This window comes from Gossypium arboreum, chromosome 6 (genome assembly GCF_025698485.1).
Source record: "Gossypium arboreum isolate Shixiya-1 chromosome 6, ASM2569848v2, whole genome shotgun sequence".
NCBI lineage: Eukaryota > Viridiplantae > Streptophyta > Magnoliopsida > Malvales > Malvaceae > Gossypium > Gossypium arboreum.
Window position 1 is genome coordinate 109,766,093 of NC_069075.1, and position 15,780 is coordinate 109,781,872.

The window sequence follows — 15,780 nt, forward strand, 5'->3', positions numbered from 1 at the left end:
GTTTCTGGGTCCCCTGTCGCAACTTTGAAAATTTACTATAAATTATCAAGAAAGAATTAGAAGTCATGCCTTATATGTGCAGATTCCATTTTGAGTCTAGTTTCATTAGAAATAATCGGCACCAGTTTTAAAGCCCTGTACAGAGAGATATTCAAGTTGTAACGCGCGAAGGTCAATGTAGTCGACCCCTGTAGCATGGGTGACTTTAACTAATAAACTGTACCAATTGGCCCGACCAAAAATTCTAGAAATAAATCCATGGATGGATATATGAGTCTAAATTTAGGGAAAATTTACGGAATCAGTTTCCGAGTTTTGGAACTCGAGATATGATTTTTAAGGCGACAGTGACGCAGTTTTCCAGCCTGTCTGGAAATGCCAAATTGGTTGGTACTTTGAGAGGATTTGGCCCGTTAACCCCTCGTGTCCGACACCGGCGACGGTCACGGGTTCGGGGTGTTACATTTAATTGGTATCAGAGCTATGGTTTAGTCGGTTCTAGGACTACCATAGAGCGTGTGAGTCTAGCTATACATGCCAAATTGTTAGTGCTTAATAATGTGATGACTTCTGACGGTTGAAATTTTTGTTTTGATTAGCGATGGAACCCGGGATAGAGAGACCCTTGGCGGATGACGTTGAAAGTGTAGCGGCTGCCCCCGTGCAAGGGACACCTCCTGTTGAGCCTCAGTCATCCGCGAATAATCAAAATGAAGGGGCAAAACAAGCCTTCTTCACCATGATGAATGAGTGGGTCGCGCAATATGCCCGAACCAACCCTACGCCCAACCATTCCCAAATTTAAATACTCCACCCAAGAGCCCGTAATGCCTCCGATTCGATCCTGTGAGGCTAAGCAAACCACCTGTAGACTTGATTAGGAAGCGGGCCGAGGAGTTCAAGGCCATAGTCACCGATGATCTTTGAAAGAGCAGAATTCGCTTAATAACACCATTCGAGTGTTAGATGAACTGTCATGCACACCGATGAATGTCTTAAGTGTGCTATATCCTTGTTGCGAGACTCGACTTACTATTGGTGGAGGACTTTAATTTCCATAGTCCCAAATGAACGAGTTACTTGGGATTTCTTTCAATCCAATTTTGAAAGAAATACATTAGTCAACGGTTCATCGATCGAAGCGTAAGGAATTCTTGGAACTCAAGCAAGGCGGATGATCAGATCTGAATCTGAACATGAGTTCGTAAGACTTAGTCGGTATGCTCGGAGTGTGTGGCTGATGAGGTTGCGATGTGCAAAAGATTTGAAGAAGGATTGAATGAAGAGTTAAAGTTACTAGTGGGAATTTTGGAGATAAAGGAGTTCGTGACACTAGTCGAACGAGCCTGCAAGGCGGAAGAACTTGGGAAGGAGAAGAAGAAGGCTGAATTTGAAGCAAGAGATTATCGTAAAAGATCGACGAGTAAAGCTCCATTCTCGGCTGTAAAGAGGTTCGGGAGGAGACCGAGAAGTCGAGGACGATCAAGGGAATTTCCATTAGAGCCCGACCATTGACAGACTCGAGCTACTTGAGTAGCTAGTGTGGGCAATAATCGTCAAGAGAGACCTGAATGCCCCAATGTGGAAGACGACACCTAGGTGAATGTTGGGGTAAGTCATTAATAGGGCTGTTATGGATGCGGTTCAAGGACCACTTCATTAGAGATTGCACGGAGCTAGATGAGAGGAATAAGACACAAGGTGCAAGACCTAGTGGAACGACGGTGGAGGTAGGCCCCGAGAATCTCTAGAGGTAGGGGTGGTAATCGAGAGGAGCCTCTAATCTGATTGTCCGATCCGAGACCCGTGCTCTGCTAGAGCATATGCCATCCGCGCATGAGAGGAGGCATCCTCCCCGACGTTATCACTTGGTACTTTTACTCTCTTTGATACTATTGTGATTGCATTGATTGACCCCGCTCTACTCACTCATATGTATGTGAAACCTTAGCATCCAAGAAGACTCTACCGTTGAGTCTCTTGAGTTCGTAATTCGAGTGTCAAACCCTTTGGGTCAATACGTGCTCGTTGATAAAGTGTGCAAGAGATGCCCCTAATAATTCGAGAATCTGCTTTCCTACCGATCCGATGCTTCTACCATTTAATGAATTCGATGTTATTCTTGGTATGGATTGGTGACCGTACATGATGCAAGGTGGTGGCAAAAGGAAAACCATTGATTTGAGGAGTGCAAATAATGAGGTAGTCCGAGTCGAGTCTACTGATTTAAAAGGAGCGCCAGCGATAATATCTTCTATGACCGCTCGGAGGTATGTGAAAAAGGGGTGTGAAACATACCTTGCGTATGTGTTTGAAAGTAAAGAGACGGAAAGGAAACTCGAATCGGTACCAGTGGTTTGTGAGTATTCAGATGTTTTTCCTGAGGAGTTACCGGGATTGCCACCGGTTCGAGAAGTGGAATTCGGCATCGAAGTTGTACTGGGTACTACGCCGATTTCAATAGCCCCGTATCATATGGCATTAACGGAATTAAAGGAATTGAAGGTTCAATTGCAAGAATTGACGGATAGAGGTTTCGCTCGATCGAGTTTTTCTTCATGGGGCGCTTTGTATTGTTTGTGAAAAGAAGGACGGAACCATGAGGTTGTGCATCGACTATCGTCAACTCAATAAAGTGACGATAAAGAATAAATACCCATTGCCACGAATTGACGATTTGTTTGATCAATTAAAGGGAGCCTCGGTGTTTTCAAAGATAGATTTGAGGTCGGGGTACTATCAGTTGAGGGTCCGAGAATCGGACATACCCAAAACCGCTTTTAGAACGAGGTACGGTCACTACGAATTCTTGGTGATGCCGTTTGGGCTCACTAATGCCCTGCGGTGTTTATGGATTTAATGAATAGAATTTTCAGCCATACTTGGATCGGTTCGTAGTTGTATTTATCGATGACATTTTGGTCTATTCGAGAGATGAAATCGAACATCTTGAACACTTGAGGCTAGTGTTGCAAATCTTACGAGATAAGCATTATACGCAAAGTTCGGTAAATGTGAATTTTGGTTGAAAGAGGTTAGCTTCTTGGGGCACGTGGTGTCCGTGATCGGTGTCGAGGTGGACCCGAACAAAATTTCAGCCATAGTCGATTGGAAACCACCAAGGAATGTTACCGGTTAGGAGCTTTTTGGGGCTTGCGGTTATTACCGACGATTTGTAAAGGTTTCTCGACGATAGCCACGCCAATGACGGTTACTCCAAAAGGATGTTAAGTTCGAATGGACGGAGAAATGTCAAAAAGTTTCGATCAACTGAAAGCTTATTTGATGAAGCCCCAATTCTAGTGCAACCGAATCGGGCAAAGAGTTTGTCATTTATAGTGACGCATCCCTACTTGGGTTGGGTTGCGTATTGATGCAAGAAAGGCGAGTTGTGGCCTATGCGTCGAGACAATTAAAGCCACATGAGAAAAATTATCCGACCCATGATCTCGAATTGGTCGCCATCGTATTCGCTTTAAAGATATGGCGACATTACTTATTTGGTGAGAAGTGCCATGTGTATTCGGATCACAAAAGTCTCAAATATTTGATGACCCAAAGAGACTTAAATCTGCGACAAAGGCGATGGCTCGAGTTGTTAAAAGATTATGAGCTCGTCATTGATTATCACCCGGAAAGGCTAATGTGGTTGCGGATGCCTTAAGCCGAAATCCTTTGTTTGCTTTCTGAGCGATGAATGTACACTTGTCTATCCTACCCGACAATGTGTTAGTAGCTGAATTGAACGCCAAACCATTATTGATACGTCAAATTCGTGAAGCTCGAAAGTCGACGATGAGTTGGTTGCAAAACCGGATGAGTGTGTTCGAACAAGGACTCGAATTTCAAATCGATGATGACAATTGTTTGAGGTTCGAAGTCGTCGTGTGTTCCAAAGAATTGGAACTTATTCCAATAATTTTGAACGAAGCCCATTGTAGCCGAATGGCAATCCACGGGAGTACGAAGATGTACAACGATTTGAAACGTCGGTTTTGGTGGCATGGTATGAAACGAGACATCTCGATTTTGTTTGAGATGTTTAATATGTCAACAAGTGAAAGCGGAACATCAAGTGCCTTGAGGATTACTTCACCGATCACGATACCCGAGTGGAAATGGGATCGAGTCACAATGGACTTTGTATCCGGACCGCCATTGTCGTGAGTAAGAAGGATGCGATTTGGGTCGTTGTCGATGGACCGACTAAGTCGGCTCACTTTATCCCGTGACGCACGGATTTTTCAATGGACAAACTAGCCGAATTGTACGTTTCTCGGTTGTGAGATTACACAGGTGCCTATTTCCATCGTGTCGGATAGAGATCCGAGATTTACCTCGCGATTTTGGAAGAAGTTGCAAGAAGCTTTGGGTACCAAGTTGCATTTCAAGACCGCCTTTCACCCCCAAACCGATGGTCAATCCGAACGGATAATTCAAATACTCGAGGATATGTTGAGATGTTGCATCCTTGAGTTTAATGGTTCATGGAAGCAGTATTCGCCTTTGATTGAATTCGCACAACAATAGCTTTCAATCAAGTATTAAGATGGCGCATTACGAGGCTTTATACGGTCGTAAATGCCGTACCCATTATTCGGGTGAACTTAGTGAAGGTAAATTCTTGAGGTTGATTTGGTTAAGGATGCCGAGCAAAAGTTCGAATAATTCGTAAAAGTTTGAAGGTCGCCGGATCGCCAAAAGTCGTATGCGGATTTGAAAAGGAAAGACATTGAATATCGGGTTGGAGACAAGGTATTTCTCAAAGTCTCACCACGGAAGAAGGTGCTTAGATTTGGCCGTAAGGAAAATTGAGTCCGAGGTTCATCGGTCCGTATGAAGTAGCTGAACGAGTTGGACCGAGAGCGCATCGATTAATTTTACCCCGAGCTTGAAAGAATCCACAACGTTTTCCATGTCTCGATGCTTGACGATATAGATCCGACCGTCAGACGTAACCACTCCATCCGAGATTGAGATTCACCTAATTTGAGTTATGAAGAAGAACCGATTCGCATATTGATGCGTGAAGTAAAGGAGTTGCGAAATAAGAAAATCCCATTAGTGAAGGTGTTGTGGCATAAACACGGAATCGAAGAAGCCACTTGGGAACTTGAGGACTCTATGAAAGAACGATACCGGACCTATTCACCGGTAAGATTTTTGGGGACGAAAATTTCTTAAGTGGGGAGAGTTGTGACACCATAATGTGACCCTAGTCGGGAAGTGGTTTGGGACCACAAAACCGAGTTATAAAAATAATTATTTGTTATATCCTATGCTTATTATGTGTGTACATGCATATGTGAAAGTTTCATTCTCTAATTTTACCAATTGTGTGAGAAATTATTAAATAGGGATCAATATGAGACATGGTGAAATATGATAGGCTAATGTTAAAGTGGCCTATTAATGCATGTAAGAAAAAGGGGGGACTTGCATGTCAATTTCCCCCAATTAGTAGTGGCCGGCCATGCTATGGGTGGAAAACATGTCTCCAACATGTTATGTTAATAGTGTATGTAGGAAACTATTAAAAAAAAAGCTAGCATTAAAGAAATGGAAAAAAGGGGAAATGATGAACAAAGAGAAATGGTCTCATGCATGCCCCCCCCTTTGTTGCCGTGAGTTGAAAAAAAAAAAAGAAAGTGTTCATCCTTGGTTCATGCTTGGCCGAATTGAAGGAGAAAGGAAGAGAAGGTTTGGTCACCCTTGAGCTTGAATTAAGGTAAGTGAGTTCATGTTGGTTCTTGAAAGGTTAGCATACTTTAAGCTAGCTACTAAGTTTCCTACTTAGCCATGTCAAAACCTTGATGATGAATGTCTTGAGGAAAGAAATTGGTCTTTCTAAAAAAAAAAAGAAATTGATGTTTAATCACTTAAGGATTCGGCATTGTTTAGGATGACTTAGTTAATATGTGATTTTGGGTATTTTGAGTTTGAAATGTAAGTATATGTGTGTGCTTGGTCATAAGAGTTTGCTAGAAAATTTTGTTGGTTGAGTGATGAATGGCCGAATGAACTATGAATGTTATGAAAAGAATGTAGGAAGCCCAAGGTGTGAATTTTAGTCTCGGTGATAGGAAGGATTCGGTTGGTGTTTTGATGTTGTGGATGAGACATGAAGTCTTGACCATGGTGTTAAAAATGTGGTACTTGTGTTAGACTTAGAATCAATTTGCTATATGGTTAGTATAGCTATGGATGACCGAATATGAGAGCATGATTAGATGAAGAGTTTGGTTAATTGATATGTGGTAAATGTTAAGTGTTAAATGAAGTGGAAATGATAGATTGATGTTGCACATTCGGCTATAGTTAGGCAAATCGATGATTTTTATCTTGACTTAGATAATTGGCTATAAGTCGAATAGCTTAAGATCATAAGGTAGAAAGATATAAATTTGCCATGTGTCTCCTATGCTATGAAATCATTAGTATTTTGATATTAATATTTGGCAAGATGGTTAAACTAGTTAATTTATTGATTTAGCTCAAGGAGTTAGAGGAGGCGAATCAAGCAAAAGCAAAGGGAAGAACGTCGAGTAGCCGAGTTGGAACCGTTTTACCTAACACAAGGTAAGTCATTAAGCACGTATTTGATATTGCTTAAATGATTGTAAAATTTATGCAATTGTGTTTAATGGGATGATATATATATATAAATGAAAATGTATGTGTATGGAGTGATGACATTTGTTGAATGTAAAAGAAATAGTGAAATGTGTAGAAAGTTTGCTTTCGGCACTAAGTGTGCGGGCAATACGTGTGTACGGTGACGAGATTGGCACTAAGTGTGCATGCTGGAAATATATGGCACTAAGTGTGCATGCTGGAAATATACGACACTGGGTGTGCGAGCTCGAAGGGTATGGCACTATGTGTGCGGGCTTAAATTGCATGGCACTAAGTGTGCGAAATCGAGTAATAAGCACTGTGTGTGCGTACTCTATATATATGTATATATATATATATCTCCGATCGAACAATTATATGGAGGGTGTGTCTACATTGAGTTGAGTATGGACAGCGGATCGGGTAAGTACCTTGAGCTCATGACGAATAGGAAATACGTTCATGCTCGGGGTTGAACTTGGTAAGCCTTAGATCTATGTGATGATTGCAATTGTATGATTGTGTTGTGAATGAGTTGGGGTGTAAAGTGCCTCAAATATCGTATTGTATAAATATGAAATGTGGATGTATGACTTGGTATGAGATTGAACCGAAAGGTCCGAGGAATTATGGTATAGTTTCGATATGGATGAGTACCTAGCCTCGTTTATTGTTTCATGTTGTGATAACTTTATCAATGGGTGGTTGATGAATGCTTATGACTTACTGAGTTATAAACTCACTCGGTGTTTTCTTGTCACCCATTTTAGGTCTCTTGGACTCGTATTGTTGCGTGCTCGGAACCGTCGTTGAAGTCATCACACCGGCTGGAAATCTTTTGGTATTGTCTTCGTTGTTGAAGAACATTTGGCATGTATAGGCTGTTATGTTTTGTTGAACTGTGGGTTGTAAACTTTAAGCCATGTGAAAATGGCCTATGTGGTCGTCGAGTGGGATGCTAGAACCTATAGCTACGAGTCTTAGAAACTTTAATTTTGATAAGGTGGCCATAATTTGTGTCATGTATGATGGATGATTAAGGCCAAGGAAAGATTCATGAAATTGGCATAGTCTACTGCAGTAACTGTTGCGGACAGCAGCAGTGAGATGAGATTGAAAAATCACTAAAAATAGTAGAAGTAGAATTAAATAGTGAATAAATTATGAAATTGAACCTTGATGAATCTATTTTTATATGGACGAAACGAAACGACCATATGAGCAGTATACTGAGAGATATTAAAGTTCTCGCGAGACAGGGCCGGAACAGTTTCTAGGTCCCCTGTCGCGACTTTGAAAATTTACTATAAATTATCAAGAAAGAATTAGAAGTCATGCCTTATATGTGCAGATTCCATTTTGAGTCTAGTTTCATTAGAAACAATCGGCACCAGTTTTAAAGCCCTGTACAGAGAGATATTCAAGTTGTAACGCGCGAAGGTCAATGTAGTCGACCCCTGTAGCATGGGTGACTTTAACTAATAAACTGTACCAATTGGCCCGACCAAAAATTCTAGAAATAAATCCATGGATGGATATATGAGTCTAAATTCAGGGAAAATTTACGGAATCAGTTTCAGAGTTTTGGAACTCGAGATATGATTTTTAAGGCGACAGTGACGCAGTTTTCCAGCCTGTCTGGAAATGCCAAATTGGTTGGTACTTTGAGAGGATTTGGCCCGTTAACCCCTCGTGTCCGACACCGGCGACGGTCACGGGTTCGGGGTGTTACATAGAAAGTTTTCACACTTTGGAGAGTCACACTCTCGTGTTTTCAACCCGTGTAACTCTCTGTTTATAACTTCATCACCCTTGTCAGTCGTACACTTCATATAAATAACAAGAAACGTGTATGGGCTTAATTCTCATTCAATTTCTCATATATATACACAATTTCATGTTATGTAATCATACAACATATATCAGCCATATCTCTGTAATCTAAATATATTTTCATAACAACTTATCTTGATTTCAGACTATTTCCTATTTAATCTTAAATAACCAAAGTATTTGAAATATCATCTTTATGCAAATAATACACATGAGGTATATAATTCTATAATTATGAATAAACACATTTATCAAACATTTTCCATATTCATATATCAATGTCTCATATCTCCATATATCAATAACCGTCATTTTCATGAATTCTGAGTTCAATTTCATAATTATTTGTCTCGTGTTCAATCTATTCCATATCGGAATTTTATTCATTAAAACATTTGAATTATCAATACATATGGACAGTACATTCAAGATGAACAATTATATAATCACAAATGAATTCATTTATCAACCAAGTTCTATACTCGTATCTTATCAACTCGTACTTCCTTGTATCACATAATTCCATGTAACACTTACCAAACTTTGTCAAATTAGTGAACGTCTTACGAAATTGAGTACTTCGTTTTCTCGATGACATAGTTCAACTATGGTTTTACACATCTTTAAATAATGATGCCATAGCCCAGCTATGGTCTTTCACATATTCATATATCGATGCCATAGCCCAGTTATGGTCTTACACGTATCACATATCTCACTAATGCCATATCCCAGATATGGTCTTATACAGTAGCATATATCACACCGATGCCATATCCCAGATTTGGTCTTATACGGAAATCACTTGTCACTTGTCACTTGTCACTTGTAGCCGAAGCTACCACTTTTCACTGATCAGGTAGTAGGAACTACCACTTTTCACTAATCAGGTAGCAGAAGCTACCACTTTTCACTGATCAGGTAGCTGAAGCTACCACTTTTCACTTGTCATTTGTCATTGATCAGATAAGTGTAGCCGAAGCTATCACTTATCACTTTCACTTTTCCTTGATCTGATAATTGTAGCCGAGGCTATCACTTATCACTTGTTGCCATGGTCCAACCATGGTCTTTTCCTTCAATTCATCTTGTCACTGAACTGAAATGCTCAATTTGATCATTTATTCAATTTTCATGCTTTTACATTATTCACGATTTTATCATCAACACATATGAAATAACACATCATGAAATTCATAAAATTAACAAATAATCACTAAAATTTAGCCATATAAAATTTTTGTATTATAACGATAATCATAATTTCATAATAAATATTCCAAATAAAACATTATATCTTTTCTAATCCAACACTTATTTATTATAATCGGGCATGTGATCAATTTATACACGAGTCATTCATATATATTTCCTCCTCATCTTCTCCATCCACATCCTTGGTATAAATAACACACTTGTAAGTAACCTTATCCATAATTTTCACTAATTACTTATGTGATTATTCAAGCTATTCACCCGTGTCATAGTCACTAAATTATTTATATCTGAAGCTACAGAACTCCAAATTAAGATCTGCTAATTTTTCCTGAAACTAGACTCATATATAATCTTACCATAAAAATTTCATAATTTTTGGTTGGGCCAATTAATACAGTTTATTCATTGAAGTCTCCCCTGTTCTGCTATCTGACAGTTCCGACCCTTCTTCACTAAAAATTAATTATCTTCTCGTACAAGATTTGAATGATGTCCTCGTTTATTTCTCTTGAAAATAGACTCATTCAGGATTCTAAACATATAAATTTAAGCCTCTAATTATTTTTATCCAATTTTTGATGATTTTCCAAATTCAGAATAGGGGAACCCGAAATCATTCTGACCTTGTCTCACAAAAGTTATTGTATCTCATGATTTACAATTTCATTGCTTACATAATTTCTTTTATAAGAAACTAGACTCAATAAGCTTTAATTTCATATTTTATTCATCCTCTAATTCGATTTCTACAATTTTTTTGTGATTTTTCAAATTTAAACTACTGCTGCTGCCCAAAACAGTTTTAGTGCAAAATGTTGATTTCTATTTTACCCCAAATTTCACAATTCATACAATTCAGTCCTTGCTCAATTAACCCCTAAATTAAGATAATTTTCTCAATTAATACTTTTTCTAGACATTATAAGTTATTTCATAACTTTTGAGATTCAGAATTTCCACATAAAACTCTAACTTCAAACTCTTTTACAATTAGGTCCCAAACATTCACTTTCTATTCAATTCTTTCAATAAAATCAGAATATAAACAATTTAAAGCTCTAATTCCATGCCAAATCATCATATACTTCCAGCACTCATCCATAAAAACTTCAAAAATTAGACATGGAATCACAAACTAATGAAATAGTAAGTTGGACCCAATTGTAAAAGTCCAAAAACATAAAAATGTCAAGGAGAAAGCAAGAATTAAACTTACATGAAGCTAGAGTATGAAAACTAGCTTGAACCCTCCTCCATGGCTGTTTTTCAGCTGATGAATATGAAGAGAAATGAAGAGAATTCTAGATATTCCAATTTAGTCCCATTTTTATTTAGCCAATTTTGTCAGTTTTCTAATTTTGCCCTTATTTCACCCATTTCCTGATTTTTCTCATATTGCCGCCCAAAATATCTCCTTTGGGCTTATTTTCACTTTATGTCCTTCCTCATTTGACAATTGAGCTATTTAATCCTTTTAGCAACTTTTACACCCTTTTCAATTTAGTCCTTTTTATTTAATTAACCACCCAAACGTTAAAATTTTCTGACTAAATTTTATTACTACCTCACCAACACTCCATAAATATTTCTAAAAATATTTATGGCTCGATTTATGAAGTCGAGGTCTCGATACCTCATTCTCGACCCAATTTACCTAATTAATTCTTTTAAATCACCAAATTCTCTAATTCAAAAATGCTTTTATATTCACATTTGACTTATAGGTATTAATTTATTAAATTTTCAACTCACCCGTCGAATTTATTGATTTCAAATCTCTATTCCTAATACCACTGAAAATTAGGCTGTTACAATTAATATCGTTCAATTTCACATACTTTACAGATTTTCATTGTGCATAAATAGCATTCTTTTCAGTACACAATATAACAAATATCTCATGCATTTAAATCATACATAAGCTTAATATCTCAACACATTATATCATTCAGTCAAACATTCTCATATCTCATAATTCACATATGCAATTACAAACTTAATCAAACATTCATACTATCAAACTAGTAATTTTGCCAACATGTCAATCTTTTAAGGCTCGAAACATACCTGATTCAGCCACTCACAAAATCAATAATTTGGCTATTAAGCCAATCCAATCAGCAAGCTAATTTATCAAATATAACATGATATTTAACATTTTCAAACAATTTTATGAGTTTAGGACCCACACCTTGTTTTTTGCTTCCTCGCAGCACACTAGCAAATCTTTCAATTTTCCTTAATAATTCCTTAAATACTTTTTTAACTAACAATATAAAATTAAATATTACATTTAATTCTTAAAATTAAAGACAAAACTTTGTACAACATTAAACTCTAATAAAATATATTTTGTTATCTTTAAATGTTACCCTTTTGTTCCAGATTGTTTAGATTATAATTTGAGGAGGTTGGTCATTAAATAACTAATTATTATCTTTAAATTGTTTTTGGGTAATTCGGTAAATAATTCATGTTATTTATTTTATAATTTTTATTTTCTTTCATTTTTTATCATGAAAATTTTATACATTCGTACCATATTTTTGTTATTTTTGGTTTATAATCATGTATTAATTTATATTTAAAAATATTATTTACACTTGCAATTCTTTTTACAAATAAAAAAATAAAATATTCTCATAATAATTTTTTGTAAATATGTAAAATTATTTAAGTAATTTTCCTGATTAATTTAGTCTCAACTCGACACTAAATTTACATTATTCTTTTATTTTATTTTTATAGGAAGAGAGGTAAAGTTGTTTCATGTTTGAATCTAAAATTATATGTTAATAGAAGACTAAATAATAATACAAATTCTTTGTCATTGAATGATTTATTGACTAATGCACATTTTACTTTTAGAAATATAGGAAATGTAAAATAAACATATCGTATTAATACAAAAAGATATTTAATTATTGAAAAATAATATCTATTTTAACATATTCAAAAATAAAAACTAAAATATGTGTCACTATATAATCTCTATTAATTTTATACTTTAATATCTATATATAAAATATTATGTGTTACTATACGTGTAAGTCTGTCTTTCTTTTTTATTGGACTATTTTTACAACGATAATATTTGTATAAAAGTTTATAATGTTTCATTTTGTTAGAGTTTAACGTTGTACAAAGTTTTATCTTTAATTTTTAAAAATTAATAGTCTTTAATCTTATGTTGCTAGTTAAAAGAATAAGCAATATCTTATTGTTTAAGAACAAACTACAAATGAATTATTAGTCTATATAGACCCAAATCCTATATCGCTTAAAATAATAAAGGAAATAAGACTTGAAGCCTATATAAATACTTCTTTTGTAAATTTTATTTTTACAAGAGATAATATCAAAAAATTAAAAATATTAAGGGCAGAAAGTGGTTCCAATTAGAAGCCTTTTTTTTTTTGTCAATACACTAAAAATACTTTCAATTGAAAGCATCTAAAAACGTTTTCGTCAATTTAATCTAATCCCGTGAATTTTCATAAAAAAATATTCTAATCCAATAATTTCTTTTCAAAAATGGCATTTTTGAAAATTTACTCCATAAGTCATTTTATTGAAAATGGGTGATTTTTCCGTTGACTTACATGTTATTTTTCATTGGCTGGGTTTGTTTTACTCAATCAAACACCAAAAATTATAAAATGTGCTCTAGGAAATAAAGTTAACCAATCAAACAAACCCTTATTTTACCTTTATTATGAAATGATGGAGTGATCAAAATTTTTAAATAAAAATATAGATTTATTATCGTAAAATTAAAGTTCAATTTTAGAAGAGCATAAAACTTTTGACATATTTAAATTTATAAATAATAGGAAGTAATATTAATATATTTTTACTTATTTATTGGCTTTTTGATTTTTAAGTGAGTTAGTGAGGTTCACAAAATTTAGTAAAATATTATAATAATATAGATTATTAAATGTAATATGTTTTAAAAAATTAGAGGTGGATTGTATCTCGGTTTATCAAATACAAATTTTATTTTTTAAAAACACAGAAAGAAAATATATTGTACTGTGATTTCTTATTTGTCATTTTTTCATAATTAGAACATATATTACTTGTGGATTAAAATTAGTACAAATTTTACCAATAATTTACTTGAAATAGATTATATTATTATGTTTGATTTATTTGGTTGGAATATAAAATTTTTATTAATGTAAAATTCTAATAAAAATTTGATAAAATAATAAGAATAAAACTATTATAAAATAATATTTCAGTCGAAATATTACATTACTTAAGGAATAAACAAAATTGAGACTACTTTCATATTAAATACCAAATCTTGGAACTATTAATAATATTATATTATTGTCTTTAAGGTTTTAAAATTAGATCGGTGGTTGAATCAATCAATTTATCAGTTTTCGATTCGATCGGTCATTAGAATAAATTAAAGAAATTATTAAAAGAATTAGAAAAATTTTAAAATAAAAATATTTAAAAAATAAATAAAATCGGTTCAACCACCAATACTCAATTCAACTTAGTTTGAGTGATTTGCGGATCAACTACTCCAATTTTTCTCGCGGATTGATTGATTCTCAATCTAATTGATCTAATCGGCCGATCTGATTCAATTTAAACAACATGACACAAGATAATTTATTTAAACCAATCAAAATTATCGACTTTCAAAATATAAAATTCTCACAACAATCATAGGTAAAAGTACTACAAAGCCCCCTGTATTATACATTGAATTGCATTTTAGCCCCTCCGCTAAGAAATTGGGCTTAGATGAGTGAGCAAAATAACCCATTTGTTAAAATTTGGTGTTTATATATATAATGTATAATAACAAATTTAGCCCTCAACTTTTACATATTTATTCAATTCAACCCCTACTCTTCTATTAGAAGTAAATTAGAAAATTTTAAACTAATAAAGTTAAAGAGTCAAAAGGCCTTAGTAACAATTTTAAAAAATCAATTAAGCCCTTTTAAAATTTAAAAATTAATTTAAAAATCATTAAAATTTTATAAAAATTTACTAAAAATAATAATAGTGACCCATTAAAATCTAATGGTTATAAGATTTTAAAAAAATTGACCCTAATCTTTTATTTTATTGGGTTGATATTATTATTTTCATAAAAATTATCTTTTAATAAATTTTGGTTATAATTTTTATAATTTTTAATTAATTTTAAATTTTAAAAGATTTAATTGATTTTTAAAAGTTTATTAACACTAAATTATAATAGAATAATTGTTTTATTCACTCATCTAATGCACATAAATTAATTTTTTTTTCAATAAAGAACCTAAATGCTATCTAAAGCATATGCCGTCCTATACCTTTCATTCAAAGTCTCTTGAAAATTACAAGTAAAATATTCCAGCCATTTAACAGCTCCACAGATTCCATTCATAAATGTTACATGGTTTACCAAAGAGGAAAATATTCCATTCATATTTTAACCTTCTTTAGACAAAATCAACTTTATCTTATAACTTACAGCAAAGATTATACCTTTTCTTTTACATTTTACTTCTTTTATTCATTTTTTATAATATTTTAAGTTATTTTTACTAATTTAAATATAAAATATAATTAAATGAATTATAAATAAGCTTTTAACTTATAAGAAATACACCAGTTTAGATAAGTAAAAGGATATATTATATACTTTAATTAGAAAAACGATACTGGGTTTGAACTCAAATCCTTTGGTTAATATCAATTGAGATTGATCACGAGTCGGTTTGAAAAGTGAAAGGCTTTGGACAAAAATATAAGCTCAATAAATGAGTTTGGATAAAAAAAATAATGCTTGTTTAAAAAATGGGTCAGGCATCGGGTAAGACATTTTTTTGGTCGGACTCGAACCGATCTGAATTCACAGAAAGACAAACAAATCTACTACTTTTTTTGTTATTTTAATGTTATATTCTTGTTGTTTTCTCCTTATTTTGCTATCATTTTACTATTATGTTATTACTATTTTGTTATATTGTTTGGATATTTTATAACACTAGTTTTATTGTTAATTTTGTTATTATTTTAGAGGTATTTACTTGTTAAGTTGTATCTATTTTAGTGTTATTTATGTATATATATATTTAATATTTATTTTAATGTTTT